At 36.5% G+C, this 6,690-nt stretch overlaps 1 pseudogene; it reads right to left on the bottom strand.

Annotated features, from left to right (window-relative positions):
- Positions 1-4,945: 4,945 nt before the first annotated feature.
- LOC115895396 lies at positions 4,946-5,058 on the bottom strand (annotated as a pseudogene).
- Between the last annotated feature and the right edge of the window lie 1,632 nt (positions 5,059-6,690).

Raw genomic sequence — 6,690 nt, 5'->3', positions numbered from 1 at the left:
GAAAGTATTATTTTTGCTTTCAAAAATCATTTTTCTATTAAAGGAAGTAGAAAAAAGCATTCTTTTATATTTACCTGCTTTTTATTTTATTTATTTATTTTTACCATTTTTAGTGCTCTTCATTGCTTCCTATAGGTTGGAGTTTCTATTTAGTATCATTTTCTTTCAAGCTGAAAAACTTCTTTTAGCATTTCTTATACTGTAGGTTTGCTCTTAATAGATTGTCTCAGCTTTTGTTGATCTGAAAATATTTTTATTTTGCCTCCATTTTGAAAGCTCTTTTCACTGGCTATCAAATTCTAAATTGACGATTTTCTTCTGTTAGCACTTAAAAAATGTAATTCCATCTTTTCCTGGTTTTCATTGTTTCTCAAAGAATCAACCATATTTCTTGTCATTGTTTCCTTTCTGGGACTTCAATTACATATGTTAACTGCTTTGCTTTGTTCATTGTGGCTTTTTTTTTTTATTATTTTTTATTTGCCTCGGTTTGGATAATTTATCTTGGCCTATCCTCAGATTCCCTCATTCTTTCTCCTGTAGTGTCCAGTCTGCTGTTAAATACATCCAATATGTTTTTCATATCAGATATTTTATTTTTAGTTCTAGAATTTTCATTTGATTCTTTTTGAAGTTTTAGTTTCTCTGTTGAAATTACCTTTCTGGTCATAAATTCTGCCCATTTTGTGCTCCAAACTTTTGAACATATTTATATTGACTTTAAAGTGCTGATTTGCTTATTATACTATCTGAGGCATCAATCTGTTTGTTAATGCTTTTTTCTCTTGATTGTGCATCACGTTTTCTTGCTTCTTTACATGAGTCATGATATTTTCTTATATGCCAAACATTGTGTATAAACAAAGCACGGGGAGACTTAAGCACGTTTTGCTTTGTTTTGTTTGAGTTTTCCCCCAAAAGGGTAAACTGTTTCTTACGTCTGGCATCTAAAATGAGAGGTGATAGAATTTAAACTTTTTGAAGGGTCAAGTTAATCTGTGAGTGAGCTACAGCCTTAATAAAAATTAATCTCACCTCTGATAGCTCAGTCCTTCATCTCCCAGGCTGCCTCCACTGAGAAACTAATCCCTCTTATTTTATCAGTATTTGAACTTAGAGGAGGTTGGCCTGTAATTTCACCTATTTTCCATTCTTTGTATTTAGCTTCACTAGAGCTCTATGGCACTAGGTTCCAGGCACCCTAAGAGTGTAAAAGATTATTCAAATTCTTCACTCTTTTAAGCCTGCCTTCACTGTTGCTTTCTCAGCAAAATTTGGGGTAGAGAAAGCATTATTATGCCAACTAAATTATTGGTATGTATGGGGCTCCTCCAGACTTTCAATCTGCCCCCGTCAGCCCTCACTATTGCTACTAGCTTGACTGATTACCTTTTGACTCCAAAAAATCTTTTCATCTTGTATAGGATTTTTCTTTCTGCTTACCTTCGAAGGGTTCCCTTTTCTAGAAATGAGTTCATCAAAACTACTTTGCACCCACTAGTCTTTAAGAGTCCCCTATATTAGTATGATTTTTATTTTGTTTGTTTTCTCGTTACCACAGGGCAAAGGCGACCTGTGACTTTTTACAACCTAGATGTAAAAACTATGTGCCTTCATTCTTATATGCATTTTATGGCTGACCTCAGAATCTCAAAGAGATCTACAAAAAAAAGAGAAAGAGTAAGAAACATAACTGTAAGGCAATGAGTTACTGTTGAATAACTTTAGGCAGAGTAATGACCTAGCTAGGTTTATGATTTAGGAAAATTCTATAGCAGCTGTATGGTTTCTGCATTGAAGTAGTAAGAGAATAGAGATAACTGTGAAATTTTTTATAAGTGATTGTTACAGTCTGGACTAAAGACAATAACCTTAACAACATCTATTCTGGAAGAAAGTGAAAGAGAGAACCAGTTTGAGAAATTAAGATCTGTATCTATGGCAGAATAGAGATGCAGAAGAATGGAGATTATTAATGGGAAATAAGATTACAAGATTGTCTAAGGTCAGTTTATGAACTTGACAGAAGGGTTTTAAAATTCTGTAGGTCTTGAGAATTTTTTATCAGAGAATTTTGAATATTCAAGTAGTGTTTTAAAAATACTAGCCTAGAAATGGCGAGGAGAATTGGTTACAGAGGAAAATAAATTTAAGAAAGGGAAACCTATCTGGGGAGTATGTTGGTATAAAACACAGGAGTTACTAAAGGCCTGAGCTACAGAAGTATAGCAGAAATAGAGATGGAAGAACAATAATGATAAGCAATAATAATCTTAATAAGTTTATTCCTTTCCATATTATAAAGGGGCACATAATTACTAGTCAAAAAATTAACTTGAATCTGTTTCATCATATTCAAAGTTGGTATGCATCTTAGCATTTGGTACCATATTACTAAGTAATTACTCAATGTGCAATAGGAGAATAAAAGAAAAATAGCTGGGTGTGGTGGCTCAGGCCTGTAATCCCTGCACTTTGGGAGGTCGAGGCGGGCACATCATGAGGTCAGGAGACGGAGACCATCCTGGCTAACACGGTGAAACCCCATCTCTACTAAAAATACAAAAAATTAGCCCAGCGTGGTGTCAGGTGCCTTTAGTCCCAGCCACTCGGGAGGCTGAGGCAGGAGAATGGCGTGGACCCGGGAGGCAGAGCTTGCAGTGAGCCGAGATTGCGCCACTGCACTCCAGCCTGGGCGACAGAGCGAGACTCCGTCTCAAAAAAAAAAAAAAAAAAAAAAAAGAGAAATAAATCAGTTAAAATGATTGAAAACTTAATGGTATCTGGCTGCAATTAGAATCCAAACTAATAAATGAAGCCTCATAGATTCTGAAGCATAGTCCCTATTAAAAGCATTTTAAAATGGGAACAGAATTATGCTTTCAATAATATAAAAGAATAGTGCAATTAAATACACAATTATAAAAGGTAAAGATTCTAATTCTGATTTTCAACTACTATGAGAATATTTTTCTAGATATAGTCACACATTTCTGTAAACAAAGGCTTTGTATGCAATCTGAAAGTGAATCCTGAACCACCCTGAATTAGAAAACAATGGGGCCTCTTCATCTTCCCTCTATGGCAAGGTTCAACAAACTGTCTCTGTAAAAAGCTAGATAATAACAATTTTAGGCTTTGTGGGCATACATTCTCTGTCACAGCTACTCAACTCTGTTGTTATAGCATGAAAGTAGTCATAGACGATGTGAAATAATAAACCTGGCTGTGTTCCAATATAACTTTATTTAAACAAATAGGTAGTGGCCATTGTTTGCGAACCCCTGCTACACAGTATGTCTGTATGGGAGAGTCTTGGAGTCGTGACTCTTCCAGTATGGTCTAGAGAAGTGCTCTCGAATAGAAATGTAATGGAAGCCACATACAAATTTTAAATTTTCTAATAGCTACCTTAAAAAAAGGTGAAATTCATTTTAACAATATATTTTGTTTAACTCAATATATTCCAAATATTATATCAACATGTTGTCAACATTATAAATTTATTAATGAGATATTTTACTTTCTCTTATTCATAGTAAGTCTTTAAAACCTGATGTGCATCTTACACTTACAGCACATCTCAAGTCACACCAGCCACATTTCCAGTGTTAAGTAGCCACATGTGGCCAATGGCTACCATATTAGAGAGTACAGCTCTGTACACTTTATTGGTCTCCCAGATTTGAATGCTTCTCCTACAGACTGGAAATTACCCACTGGTAAGACCACTTCTCACCCAGCAAGGTGTTTCTGGTACCCTTTCCCTTCCCTGGCCTCATCTTCATCAGCCTTACCACTTGAAAATGCCCCAAGCAATGCTTCTCAATGTTTAATGTGCATAGTACTCACCTGGGAATCTTGTTAAAATGCAGATTCTGGTTCTGTAGATAAAGGACAGAACATGAGATTTTGCATACTTAAGAAGCTCCCAATGCTACTAGTCTTAAGAACCATACTGAAGAAGCAAGGATTGAAAAGATCACTCCAAAGAAGATGACCATAACTGGAATTGATGGCCTACCCTCCTCTAAAAATCTATCAGGTCTAATCCCAAACTTGCTAAACATCCCTGTTAGGTCACCACCAGAAATAAAAGCTTCTAAGGCGGCACTGTCCAGTAGAAATATAGTTTAAAATTTTCTAGTAGCCACATTTAAAATAGTTTTTAAAAAGTAAAATCAATTTTAGTAACATTTCTTTAAGTCAAAATATCAAAAACATTAAACAATTAATGTAAAAATTATTTATTTTTTAACTTCTATTTTAAGTTCAAGGGTACATGTACAGGATGTGCAGTTTTGTTAACGCAGGTCAACTTGTGTCATGGAGGTTGGTTGTACAGATGATTTCATCACCCAGGTATTAAGCCTAGCACCCATTAGTTACTTTTCCTGCTTCTCTCCTTCCTCCCACCCTCTGCCCTCCAGTAGGTCCCGGTGTGTGTTCCCCTCTATGTGTCTGTGTGTTGTCATCATTTAGCACCCACGTATATGTGAGAACATGTGATATTTTGATTTTCTGTTCCTGCGTTAGTTTGCTAGGGATGATGGCCTCCAGCTCCATCCACAACCCTGCAAAGGACCTGGTGTCATTCTTTTTTGTGGCTGCAGAATATTTCAGGTATCTATGTACCACATTTTCTTTATCCAGTCTATCATTGATGGGCATTTGGGTTGATTCCTTGTCTTTGCTACTGTGAATAGTGCTGCAATGAACATACATGTTCATGAGTCTTTATAATAGAACAATTTATAATCCTTTGGTTATATATGCAGTAATGGGATTGCTGGATCAAACAGTAGTCTTTAGGTCTTCGAAGAATCACCGCACTCTCTTCCACAATGGTTGAACTAATTTACACTCCTACCAACAGTGTAAAAGCATTCCTTTTTCTCCACAACCTTGCCAGCATCTGTTATTTTTTGACTTTTTAATAATAGCAAAAAATATGGAATTCTTCACAAATTTGTGTGTCATCCTTGCACAGGGGCCATGCTAATCATACTAATCTCTGTGTTCTTCCAATTTTAGCATATGTGCTGCTGAAGCAAGCACTGAAAAATTATTAATAAGAAACTTTACATTCTTTTTTGTACTGCCTTCAAAATCCAATATATGTTTTAGAGTGCCTCTTAATTTGGGTCAGATACATTTAAAGGGCTCAATAAGCACATATTTGCTAGTGACTATCATATTGGACAGTGCAGCTCTAAGGTCATCATCAGACCTGTGTGCTTATCCCTGTGTGGTTCGGTACATCTCCAAATCTGACCCAGTTTCTCATCTCTTCTTATTCTCCCAAATCCTTTTCCTATATTCTCTAGAACTCATGGTCTGTCATTAGAAGAAAAAAAAAAAAAACTCTTCTATTATTAATCTCATCTCAAAAATGTTCCTTTCAACTTCTTGTTCTAACCCAAACCTGCTTATCCCTTAGCACCCTGCTTCTCGTTCTGCTCTGTTAAAAGTGGTGGCTGCCTCTTCTCACACATCTTCAGGATCTTTATGTGGGATAGATGCCTTCCTTCTGCCTCACTGCCCTGTTCAGGCCCTTTCTCCTCCTTCTTCTCTCAAAACCAAATCCTTTGAATCAGATGCCAATAGATTATGGTACCTGCTGTGTCTCCTTTGTTGTGGTCATTTGTTCAATCTCCTGGCTGAGCAATTTATGTAGTCAGCATTTGATCGATCCTATTCTTCTCCACCATCACACTTCTCAACATTCTTGGTGACTTCAGCATCTGCCTGATTCTTTTACCTCCTTACTTCCACTCATCTTTTCCTCTATCCATTCTCAGATACCCACCACACCACATCCAAAATCTAGATTTAAGAATCCCATTTAAAAGTGTTTCTAGCTCACTCAAAGTTCAGAATTCATTTGCCAACAGTTCTTCAGCCACACTGTACCTACCCATCAACTGATTCAACTTCATATTTCCTAACTCATATCATCATTTCTTATGTCACCAATAATGAATTCCATGGTCCATCACTATAATTAACCTGCTGTATATCCCCTTGCGCCTCTTTCCCTTATATGTGCTGTTAACCCTAAAGCTGATAAATCCAACATCTCACCTACTCTCATCCTTACCTGAACAGCTAAATGTAGTTAAGGAAAACATACAGTCACACTGACTGGTCTCATTTAAAATTTTTACTACAAATCTTAAACATCCTTGGTATTACTCGGTCTTAGTTGATAACTTAATGTCTTATTTCATTGAGAAATTAGAAACCATCAAAAGAGAACCTATTCTTCCCACAACAAAATCTATCATCTCTGCCTTCCCTGCAATTACACTGAATGGCATGTCCCTGCTCCTAATGCCAGTGCCTTGACTTGGGAATTGGATTCCATCTCTTCCTCAAAGCCTTGGTCCCTGCAATTATATACTCTCTTACACATCATCCTTTTCCTTTTCTATTATAATTGTTCTTAATGGTACACAAACATGCTATGGTTGCTCCCAACATAAACAAAGCCTTTATCTAAATAGAATCCTCCAACTAACACCCCATTTCTCTGCTCTCCTTTGTAACTCATCAATAGAGTTGTCTATACTTGCTGACTCCATTTTCTTCACCACCATTTCCCACTTTGTCCTCTAATCAAGCTTTTGTTCTTGTTAATCCAATGGAACTTTGTGGTCAAGATGGCCAGTGACTTTCATCCAGCCAAAT

Source organism: Rhinopithecus roxellana, chromosome 20 (assembly GCF_007565055.1).
Source record: "Rhinopithecus roxellana isolate Shanxi Qingling chromosome 20, ASM756505v1, whole genome shotgun sequence".
Taxonomy (NCBI): domain Eukaryota; kingdom Metazoa; phylum Chordata; class Mammalia; order Primates; family Cercopithecidae; genus Rhinopithecus; species Rhinopithecus roxellana.
This window is presented reverse-complemented; position numbering and strand designations above follow the sequence as displayed.